The 11020-nt window shown below is 47.3% G+C and overlaps 2 pseudogenes; both read right to left on the bottom strand.

Annotated features, from left to right (window-relative positions):
- The window catches only part of LOC110302759, a 2867-nt pseudogene extending 999 nt beyond the window's left edge, over positions 1-1868 (bottom strand).
- Positions 1869-2298: 430 nt separating this feature from the next.
- Positions 2299-4069, bottom strand: LOC110302758 (annotated as a pseudogene).
- Between the last annotated feature and the right edge of the window lie 6951 nt (positions 4070-11020).

The raw sequence follows: 11020 nt of genomic DNA, 5'->3' as shown, positions 1-11020 counted from the left end.
GGGACCTTGTCTGAAATGAAACAATATAATAGAGTACTTGAGAGATGTCTGAGATAATAGATACCTAAAGACAGAAGAGCACTAGAGAGTGACACCCAACGTGTGCATCATATTCACCCACTGGCCGCTGTGTTGAAATATCACTATTGTGTGAGATACCTTGGGATGAAGAAAGAGTTGATGAGTCGTATCCTGTGCTAGTGTTTTCGCCAGTGCCTGGGTGGGGAAGTGAAGCTCAAACCTGGGCTCTGAGAACCCAAGAAGATGGACTCCAGTGTGGCTTCAGTGAGATCAACGATGGGTAATGGACGAGGCACCAACGTTTCAGCTCTGTTGTATCCTCGCTTTCCAGATATCAGGTTATTTCCCTACATGCAAAAAGTTGCTCAGCTCTGGGTTTATGAAATTCAGTAAAATATACAACTGTAAGAGCAAAGGTTACTCTGCTCATTTGGAATGGGTTCTGGCAAGCCATCTCAGATAAAGACACAAATGTGTTCTTTGTTCGTTTCCATGAACGGGCATTGTACTGCTCTGAGACCCAGTCTACATCAGCAAAAATAAGAATGCGTGTTTCTGATAGGTGTTGGCTTTGCAAAACTGGGTAAATAAGACCCACATTTCCTATAAGCATGAGCACACAAGCAACACATTCTTCGGCTCAGGATGGAGACATTTATTTTTGGCACTCTTGGTTCTCTCTGTATTAGCCTCACAGATTTCCCTCTGTCAGATGTCGATGTTGGATGGCCCTAAATAAAAAGGATCTAGAGAAAGGGAGGGACCGATGTTCAGCTATGAATCCCTGTAAATATTTATGAGATGATTATACCATCTTTGGAGATTTATTTTGGAAAGTGTGTGTGTGTGTGTGTGTGTGTGTTGCTCCTCTTTAAATGGTGGGTGAATGGTCCCTCTTTATCTATATGACTCCTCTCCTTGCAGAACAGAGAGCCTTACACTGTGAAACCAGTGACCCAGGCACCACACCAGACGGATGCTTTACAGGGCCAAGCAGGAAATGAAGACGGGAGACCCTGCAACACTGTGGTTATAATTTGTCTTCTAAACTCGTTGATAATTGCTCTCTATATTGAGATATTGGAAGAGATTGGTGCTCTGTAACCTTGGGTGGATCAATTTAGTCATGTGACTTTTTTTTCATAGCAGACTTAGCCTGGTCAGGGCTGGTACCACCTTGAGGTACCACACACACATAAGAAGGCCAATTGTGGTCCCCTCAACCTTCAATGTCTGAAACTGTGAGGTTAAATGAACATATTTTCTTCACGTTAGCTAGTCTGCATAATGGTGTTGTTATCAGTAGGGAGTGGCAAAAGGTGGGCTCCTTGTATAAAAATTAATCATTGCAGGGTGGCACCGGTGGAATATTGAACCAAGCATGGTAGTGTGTAAGCGTGGGACTCATTTGACTGTACTGGCTATAGGCCTGAAGCTGGCCTGTCCGGTCCTTATTTCAAAAATCTTAAAATATGGCTTCTTCAGGGGGATGAACCATTGTGAATCTGCCTGTTGCTGTGTGACGAGCAGGCAAAAAGAACCCACTTCTAGTTACTCAGGCTGATTGTCCGAACAATCGAAGGAGGAAACCAAGCTTTTCACAGAATTGAGAGAAGAGAGGATATGAAGACAGGGTTCAAGTGTAAGGAAACGTGAAGAAATTGTCTTAGCAGATAGACATGTAAAGACAGCGTCCTCATGTAAGGGTTTCCCCTGATGATGCTGTCTAACTTAAACTCAGAGTCTTTCAGGCAGGGACTTCAGAATCACTTCGAAGTATCAGCCCCAAATATTTATAGATCTGTACTAAGCCATACAAGCATTTCAGTGCTGCTCGTTCTGTCCATGCCTGGGGTCCCCACAGACACCTGGGGACCACATAACTGGCACAGTTCCAGGATCTGCTACAGACTCAGCTTCTTCACTCTCTAGTGGAAAAGTAGACTAATTAGTAACTAAACACTTTAAAATGTTTTCATTGTTTCAAATTAGCGAGTGTGTGAGACACTGGTAGGCTATTTTGAGGAAGTATGTTTTTGTGGCTCTCCCTCTTCCCTACCTACCCTACTCCCCACTGATCTACTCTTTGTAGCCTCCCTGCCAGACTCCTTTCCTCTTCCAAGTCCCGCTTGTGATTCTGCCCATCTCCTCCCGGCCCATTCTCCTCCCCTAAAGCTCTGCTTTCTCCATCTCTTTATTGGCAGATAAACAAGAAAAACGGAAGCACCAGGGCAGAACTAGAAGAAGAGGAAGTCAAGACTGAAAGGCAAGTCTATTTCAAGAGAGGCAAAGAAGCAGAAAGAATGTGACACAGCTGTCGGTCACCAGCCACCACCAAGCGCCGCACTGCAGGCCCCGAGCTGCATGCTCTCCAGAAATCTGCAGCTGGAGCACACTATGACTGCGTGATAATCTCTTATTCTGGGCAGTGCGGGACACAGCCCGGTTCTGATGAGCCAAATGGAGCAGAGCCTCCACCTCTTTCTCACAGGAAACAGGGACATATTGTTCATTGGTGACAGTTAGTGCCTCACTCCCTGGGCTTGCCCGACGAATCTCACACTCGCCCCCTTGTCCCTTGCGGGTCCCAGTAGCTAGCAGGTCTCGAACGGTCTCATTGTAGATCTCTACATAACTCGCCACAAAACTGTATGTCCAGCCCTGGGCACTCATCTTTTGGGCCACAGAGAACAGATGCCGCATGGCCCTAGGGATCAGCCCTTCCATTTGGGGGTCTCCCCTAGATTCACCTTCCATAGTGAAGGTCTTGCCAGTGCCTGTCTGTCCATAGGCAAACATGTATACAGGGTAGCCATCCAGTGCTGACTGGACAAGCATGGAGATCTTCTCAAACACTTCCACCTGCTTGCTTCCTGGCAGGAACACCCGATCAAAGAAGAAATCATGGCAGGTAGTGGGTGCCGGTGCCCCAGTCAGGGTGGAGCGCCGACCGTGAGAGGCTAAGGTGAGTCGGGGGATCAGAGAGTCCAGCAGGGCCAGGAGGAAACACGAGGAAGCCAGGAGATGGAGTGGATTCCCCTGCGAGGACAGGGCACACGTGGCAGAACACCCGGATATTGCCCTTCAATTCCTGCAGCTGGTTGTGGAGTCGCCGCCGCTCCATCTCTAACCCATAGAGCCGGTCTCTTTGCTCAGCCAGTAAGGTCACCTGGGCTTCAGTCTTCTGCCGAAGACACAACCTCTTCTTGGCTGCTTGACAGAGCTGCTTCTGCGGCCTGAAACCTCCTCTCCTGCTCCTCCAGTTGGATGCTCAGTGTGCTCCGCTCCTCCTGCAACTGCAGCCGCGCTCTCTGAAGCTCCTGAACCAACCTTTCCGTGGTACCCAGCTCCATTCCTCCAGCTCCAAGACACCGGCACTCAGCATCTCCAGCCTCTGCTGGTCCTGCTCAGCTCGGTTGCGTACACTGGCCAGCTCCCCTTCCAGGGTGTTCCCCGCTCTGCCCCAAGGGTCGTGGCCTGCTCCTGGACCTCTCTGAGTTGTTTCCGAAGCCCCCGGTTCTCCTGTTCCAGCGTTTGAGTCTTCTCCTGATAGCGTTTCAACTCTTCATTGAGGTCAAACAACTGGCCCTTCAGGTCCCAGGCAGGGCGTTTGCCGGGTCTCTTCCTTACCACCACAGGAGCAGTAGATGTGCCAGGCTTCTGGGCAGGAGCAGCGGGAGCTGTCTTCTGGTTCCTCAGCACTGTACCAACAGTAGAGCACCCACGAGGTCCTGTCTTTTTAGGGCCTTTCTGAGCTGCAGTGTGGCCCTCCGTCTGTGACACTGTGCTGAGGAGTGGTCCTCAGGGACGGGATGTGTCAACTACGGTCACTGCACCCATGCCTCATATCCGTTTCTTTGCGGGCTCCAAGACATCTTCCATCTGATCAGGACCTCTCTTGAGCCTGCTTGCTGACAGGGGCAGTTGGGAGGGGGACTTGACCAGGGTTGTCTTCAGCTCTATGTTCCTCTTCACTTCCAACAAAGGTGGCCTCTGCGCCTGCAGGTCCATGGTGGTCCGCACAGGACTGGATGCAAAGGCAGCAGGCAGGGTGCTGGTGTCCCGAGCCTTGCATCCTCTCAAGGGCTCTCACTGCAAAACACCGGAGCCAGGCCGTCCAGGAGCCAGGCTAATCTGCCACACCAATCTGCCATACTTGCCACTTTTGAATTTCTGTTCTTTGTTTTTGACACAAGATCTAACTATGTAGCCCCGCCTGGCTTTTTTAGCACAAAATAATTGTTAAGCCAAAGTGGCAAATTTTGGGTGTTACATTCTTTCTACCTTTACCAGATTTTGTTAATATACTTAACTACTGATGAACACTACAGTTCGCAGTCATCCTCTTCCTCCTCCTCCTCTTTGTAAATACTTCCAAAGTAGTCCATCAAGATGCCCTCCTGCCCTACGCCCCCAAGAAAAAGAACAATGGTGTCTCCAAAAGGAGTCCTTCTGGGTACAATTTGTCTGTTGTTCACAACACAATATTATTATGCCTTGAAAGCAAAATAAATCATCAACAGAAAAATGATAATTCAATGAGAAAGGTATCATGATACTTATGAGTTCTAGGGGCTCCACCTCTAAAGGCAGCTGAGCAGTGATCTTGATTAGTAGCTCAGTTTCAGCATGCTAGCGTGGAACCAGGAGCTTTGGCAAGCAGATATTTCCTGTCCCAATTAAGAAGAGAAGGCATGACTCATTTGCAGTAAAATGACAATGGAAGTGACCACTAGAGACTGAAGTGGAACACTTATAGATACAAAGTGAGTGAACAGACTTACCACGTATTGATGGTTTATTAGTGAGGACCTAGCAGAGAGAGGTATTCGGTTGAAAGGGAGTGGCAGGAGCTGGAAGCAGAGTTGAACGGAGTTAATTTGGATGTGAGTTTGTGCTCGTGATTGCAAAGCAATGCAGAAAGGCCCTTAACTGATATATGGGCTATTGGTGAGGAATGTCCGAGCTGGGCTGTTTTGCTGAGTGTGTTGGGAAAGGCACAGCGCGTTGGGACTCTCTGTATTGTCACTGTGATGGAAAACATGGCAACACTAAGATCTCTGGTGTCTTTTGGAGCAGTTCCAAAACACCTTGGATCTTTTTCCCTAGCAGAAACTACAAATTCTTTCAAGGCAAGTGTGCTTACCTGGGTGACATCCTGGACTTTAAGTAGGGGACACTCTGACTGAAAACCTAGTAGACTTTTAGATCAATATAAGAGAAGTGTTTGGACCTGTCTCCTTAGCACAGAAAACAGTCTTGTAAACGAGGTGTCTGTGGGGCTGGAAGATGGCTCAGCACTTAAGAGTGCTCATTCCAGAGGACCCAACTTCAATTCCCAGAACCTGAGTTACCTGTAACCCAGCTCCAAGGGGACTGGAAAGCTCTTGTCTCCTTGGGCACACTCACACATGTGCACCTACCCACACACAGACCCATAGACACACACACATACACACCCCAATAATAAAAAATCTTAAAAAACAAAACAAAACACAAAAGGAGACATTGAGACCAGGACTCAGAAAAGACTGAACCTGTACAGAGCCATCTCTTTGAAAGTTAAATAGATGGAAGTCCTTCGTGTTCCCAAGAGAACTGGGAACGTAAGTTGACGGTAGTGATAGCGTGCCCCACAGAAATTCACAAATATTTCCCTAAACCCAGATAATATAAAGTTTTCCAAGTGCCATCGGACATATAATTACTGCCATTATCAAAGGGCCGTGGAATGACTTGCAAATGTGAGTTGTCAGGCACTTAAGCAAATGTCCTCCTCCCCCTACTATGGAAACGGGCGCAGGCTTCTGTAGAGTGCTCAGCAGAACATTTACTGTCTCGCTGCAGGCTCCTTATTTGGCATGCCCTACAAACTACATCAAAAAGAAGACAAATATTTACGAAGGCATTCCTTAATGGATGGTAAAGCCATGCAATGGGCTTCCATGGTTTCATAGGCTGAGCTAATGTGGCAGGGTGTATATTAATAATTTAAGAAAGAAACACATGTGGAACTCATTTCCTGTTGGGTCAGATACATTAATGGGGTGGTGTGTGTGTGGGGGGGGGGAAGGTAGTTTTTTTTTTTTTTTCCTTCAGCCTTCTGGGGATTGGGGTGAGGTTTCTGAGTTCTTGAATTCTGAACTCTAACTTTTGCTCCACTCCTGGAGTGTCTGAGGCTACAGACCCCTGAAGACTAGATATTTCTTTGCTCATAATATAAAGCAGGGTCAAAGAGCTGGGCAGCTGGAGGGGTGGCATGTTGTCCCCAGGGGATGCAGCATCTCCAGTTCCCAGTCTGACCCCCACCCTCCAGGCAAAAGGTTAAAACACTCTTTCTTCCCTTTGATCAGCCGAAGGGGAAAGAGTCTAAGATACTAAGATGGAGTTGTAGACTGAGAGGGGGAGAGTCAGCAGAGCCCATTGTGCTCTGAGAGTGAAGATTAAAGTTTATGCGCCAGGTTGGACATGGTGGTACACCCCTTAAATTCTATAAAACCAGCAAGCAGATCTCTGAGTTTGAGGTCAGCCTGGTCTACAGAGTGAGTTCCAGGACAGCCAGGGCTATACAGAGAGCGAGATCTTGAACAAAAACAAACAAAACAAGAAGTTTCTATACCTGTGGTGGTTTGAATAAGGACGGCCCCCACGGGGCGGCGGGGGGGGGCACACTAGGGAGTGGAACTCCCAGATAGGAATAGAAGGATCGGGAGGCATGGCGTTGTTGGAGGACGTGTGGTGGACTCTAAGATCTCAAAGACCCATGCCAGGCACGGTCTTTCTGTCTGCCTGCAGGTCAGGATGTAGTCGTTACATTTCCAGCACCCCTCCTGCCATGCTTCCTGCCATGATAGTGAACTACGTCTCTAGAACCTCAAGCAAGCCCCTGGTTAAATGCTTCCGTTCATAAGAATTTCCTCACTCGTGGTGTTTCTTCACAGCAATAGGACAGTGACTAAGACTAGTGGGTCTCAACCTTCCCAAAGCTGTGATCCCTTAACACAGTTCCTCATGTTGTGGTGACCCCCAACCGTAAAATGATTTTTGTGGCTGGTTCATAACTGTAATGTTGCTACTGTTGTGAATCTTGATGTAAATGTCTGATATGCAGGATCTAATATGCGACCCCAGTGAAAGAGTCATTTGACCCCCCAAAGGGTCGAGACCCACAGGTTGAAGATCAATGAACTAGGACAAGGATGAACAGTGATGTAGACATGGAAGCCGGATAATCCCTTTCCTCCCTGAGTTGTCTTGGTCATGGTGTTTCATCACAGCAACAACAACCCTAACAACAGCAATGCCTATCTTTGACTTAGGGAGCACCCACAGGGAAAATAGAATTGTTTTCCTCTGTGAGCTTACAGTTCAACAGAGGTCACAACATAAAATACAAAATATACAGTGCGCTGAGGAATTACAAATGCTTTGGATAAAAACTGGGTGGTGGTTATGAAGTGCCATCTCGGGAGAGTATTGCATTGACGGATTAAGGTCAGATGGGGTGGATGATAACAAGCGCCACCTACCTCCACGCAACCTCTACACCCGGAAGCCTCTCATCGGAACTGCTCTCTCTCCCTGAGACTAACCTGCCAATTCTGTCCTCCTTTGCATATGCATCCCCTGACCTGTAACACTAGTCTGCCTTGCACCTGCCCAGACAGCTTCTGTAGAGACTCAACTCAGCCTTAGCCTCCCTTGTTGTTATTTACATACGCCGCCATGCAGGGAGGAGACTTCAGATACTTTCCTCACGTCAGAAAACCCAGTCCTTTGTACTGTTGGCCTCATAAATACAGCCTCAGAGGGCTCTCACTGGTTAATGATTGTAAGGTTGGCGAGCAAACTTTAAGCTTGCATGACAAATCCAGCTTGCAACTTCAAGGGAACAAACTTGATTCTCTACAATGTTTTACTGCACAGATGCCATCTTGCCACCCAGCTGTGCCAAGTCTTCAGGTTGCAGAGCCCTTCCAACCACAGAAACAGGCTCTTGATATTATAGAAGCAGCCCCACCCTTCTTGCTAAGCAGAGGGAAATCTAATTTCATGATGACAGGTATGATGTCAGAAGTAAGGTAGACTTAATGAAGGTGAATAAGTATTATCTAACTCCCTGTGTTTAGATCAGAGAATGACTAATGCAATAAGGTTAAAAGCACTTCTATCCTGACCTAAAGTTCCTTTTTGTTCAAAGTCACTGAAATTCCTTTGGTCTCAACTGCAGTTTAAAATCAGGATGTGAAAAAAACAAAAAAAATGAGACCGACATGGTAGTATATACCTTTAATCCCAGCACTGGAGATCGAGAAGCAAGTAGGTCTCTGTGAGTTTGAGGCAAGCCAGGGCTGATGCATACATAGTAAAACTTTGTCTTAAAAAGGGAAAGTGGCACCTTTAATCCCAGTAGCTGGCAGATTCTGAGTTCGAGACCAGCCTGGACTGCAGAGTGAGTTCCAGGACAGCCCGGGCTACACAGAGAATCGGAGGGAGTGGGTTTTCTCCTACAGGTAGGTTCTGGGAATGGAATTCAGGTCAACAGGCTTAGCTGCAGTCATCTATAACCACTGAGACATCTTTGTGGTTACAAATATTAGTTAAAGTCACAAATATTAGTTAAAGCTTTGTGACTATTCAGTTTTAAAGAACAAATGAGTTCTCCTTCCTCCTCCTCCTCTCCCTCCTCCTCCTCTCTCCTCCTCTCCTTCCTCCTCCCCCTTCCTTGCTTCTTCCTCCTCCTCCTCCTTCCTTCTACCTCCTTTAACTCCTCCCCTCCCCCTCCTCCTTTCTTCTTTCTCCTCCAATTCCCCCTCCTTTTTCCTCCTCCTCCTTTCTTCTTCCTCCTTCTTCTCCTCTTCCTTCCTTTCTTTCCCCCTCCTCCTGGAAAACATCAAATGGTGAAGACCAGTCCAGTGGGTCTTGGGGCCACATTTGTGGTAGGCTGTGGCAATGAAGCTATAACCAAAGACAAGGAGTGGATCCCTGGGCCACCTGGTCGAGGATGTGAGGGTCAAGCCCCTGGAGCAGGTTGACCTGTTCTCCCTGCCCATTAAGGAATCTGAAACAACTGACTTTCCCTGGCCGAATCTCTGAAAGATGTTGTAAAGATGGTGCCAGTGCAGAAGCAGACTCGAACCAGATGGTGGACCAGGTTCAAGGCTTTGTGGCTATTGGGGAGAGCAAAGGTCATGCTGCTCTTGGTGTTAAGTGCACCAGGGAGGTAGCCACTGCCATCTGAGGGGCAATTGTGTTCGCCAAACTTTCCATTCTCGATGTGCAGAAAAGCAACTAGGAGAACAAGATGGTCAAGCCCCAAGCTGTTCCATGCAAGGTGACTCTGCTGGTGTGTCTCTTCCCTGGTCTAGAAATGCTGACATTATCTCTGCTCCTGTGCCCAAGATGCTATTGCTGATAGCTGGTATTTGTGACCGAACCCAGGGGCTACACTGCCACCCTGGGCGGCTTTGCTGAGGCACTCTTTGATGCTACCTCCAAGACCTATAGCCATTTCACACACACACACACACACACACACACACACACACACACACACACACGACCTCTGGAAAGAGACTGTGTTCACCAAGTCTCCTTATCAGGAGTTCACTGGCCATCTTGTGAAAACCCACACCAGGGTCTCTGTTCAGAGGACCCAGGCTCTGGGTATGGCAACCACATAAGGGTTTTTATGTAAAAAATAAAAAATGAATGAAGTCTGGGGAGTGAGGGATGAGGCAGGAGGGGGAGAGAGCGAGAGCTCAAATGAGTCCTAAAATGAATAAACTCAGAAGGAAGTAGGCATTTATATGTTGCTAGTAGAAGAAATGTACAACCCTTTAGAAAATAATTTTAAAAGGTTTATGAGTGTAATTTGACTCTGGAAGTTGTCTTAAGGTATCATCCGAAATGAGGAATTTTCTTTTTGGTTTTTTCAAGACAGGGCTTCTCTGTATAGCCTTGGCTGTCCTGGAACTCACTTTGTAGACCAGGCTGGCCTCGAACTCAGAAAACCGCCTGCCTCTGTCTCCCGAGTGCTGGGATTAATGGCATGCGCCACCATGCCCGGCTAGGAATTTTATTTTTTACATGTAGTGGTCATAATACTATTAAAAGTAGCAAAAACTTGGAAATAAAGTTTGTATAATAATTACATGAATCGCAGCATGGAGTAATATGCTGCCATTAAGATGAGGCTTAGCATGTCTAATGTTACCGTGGTAACTGAGGCAACACGGCACGGCACGCGCTGTCTGTAGAGAACTGCGTCGACTCATTATCCTCCCCACATGCCGAGCTGTGCTCCCAAATGCTTGGATTCCATTTGAAATAACCTCACTAGGTCTTTCAACTCATAGACGTGTAAAACTTGTTTCCAGTCGAATTCTGGGTATACTTAAATTATAACATTTCTTGCCATAAGAACAAGAGATACAATCCATGAAACTTATTCAAGAATCAGTTTTTCACCCTAATCCCTACGATGTTAAGTCCGACTCCCTGGCAGTGGCTGACAGGCTGGAACACATGCAGGTGAAATTCAGGGCAGCAACTAAAGGCGCTAGCTGAAGTCTGCAGGCTCGCCCCTCTCCCCAGCCTCCCCTCCCGGCAGGAACACAGCACTTTCAGCTGTTTGCTTGTGGCTTTTGCTCTTTGGGATCGCCTGGGTGTACTTGTCCTGTGTAAAAAAGTCGTCATGAGTAACTGCCTTATTCTGCTGCCACAGCATAAATAAAATCTTGAATTCTCCCAGCTGGGTCAGGGCCAGACCTAAGACTGGACCAGTCGGACCCAGGAGGTTGTACTACAAGAAGCACAGTGTTGTGTCCTAGCAACCGGAGCAACGGACTCCGGACTCTGACGACCGCACAAAGCATCAGTTTAAAGATGGCATTTCCCCCATTAAATAGCTAAACAGCTGTATTATTCTTAGAGAAGTTGTGAGGCAGGAATTGGAAAAAGCATTTCCAGTTTTATAGCAAAAAAAAAAAAAAAAAAA

Source organism: Mus caroli, chromosome 10 (genome assembly GCF_900094665.2).
Source record: "Mus caroli chromosome 10, CAROLI_EIJ_v1.1, whole genome shotgun sequence".
In the NCBI taxonomy this organism is placed as follows: domain Eukaryota; kingdom Metazoa; phylum Chordata; class Mammalia; order Rodentia; family Muridae; genus Mus; species Mus caroli.
Note: the sequence above shows the minus strand (reverse complement) of the source record. Positions and strands in the feature narration are given on the sequence as shown.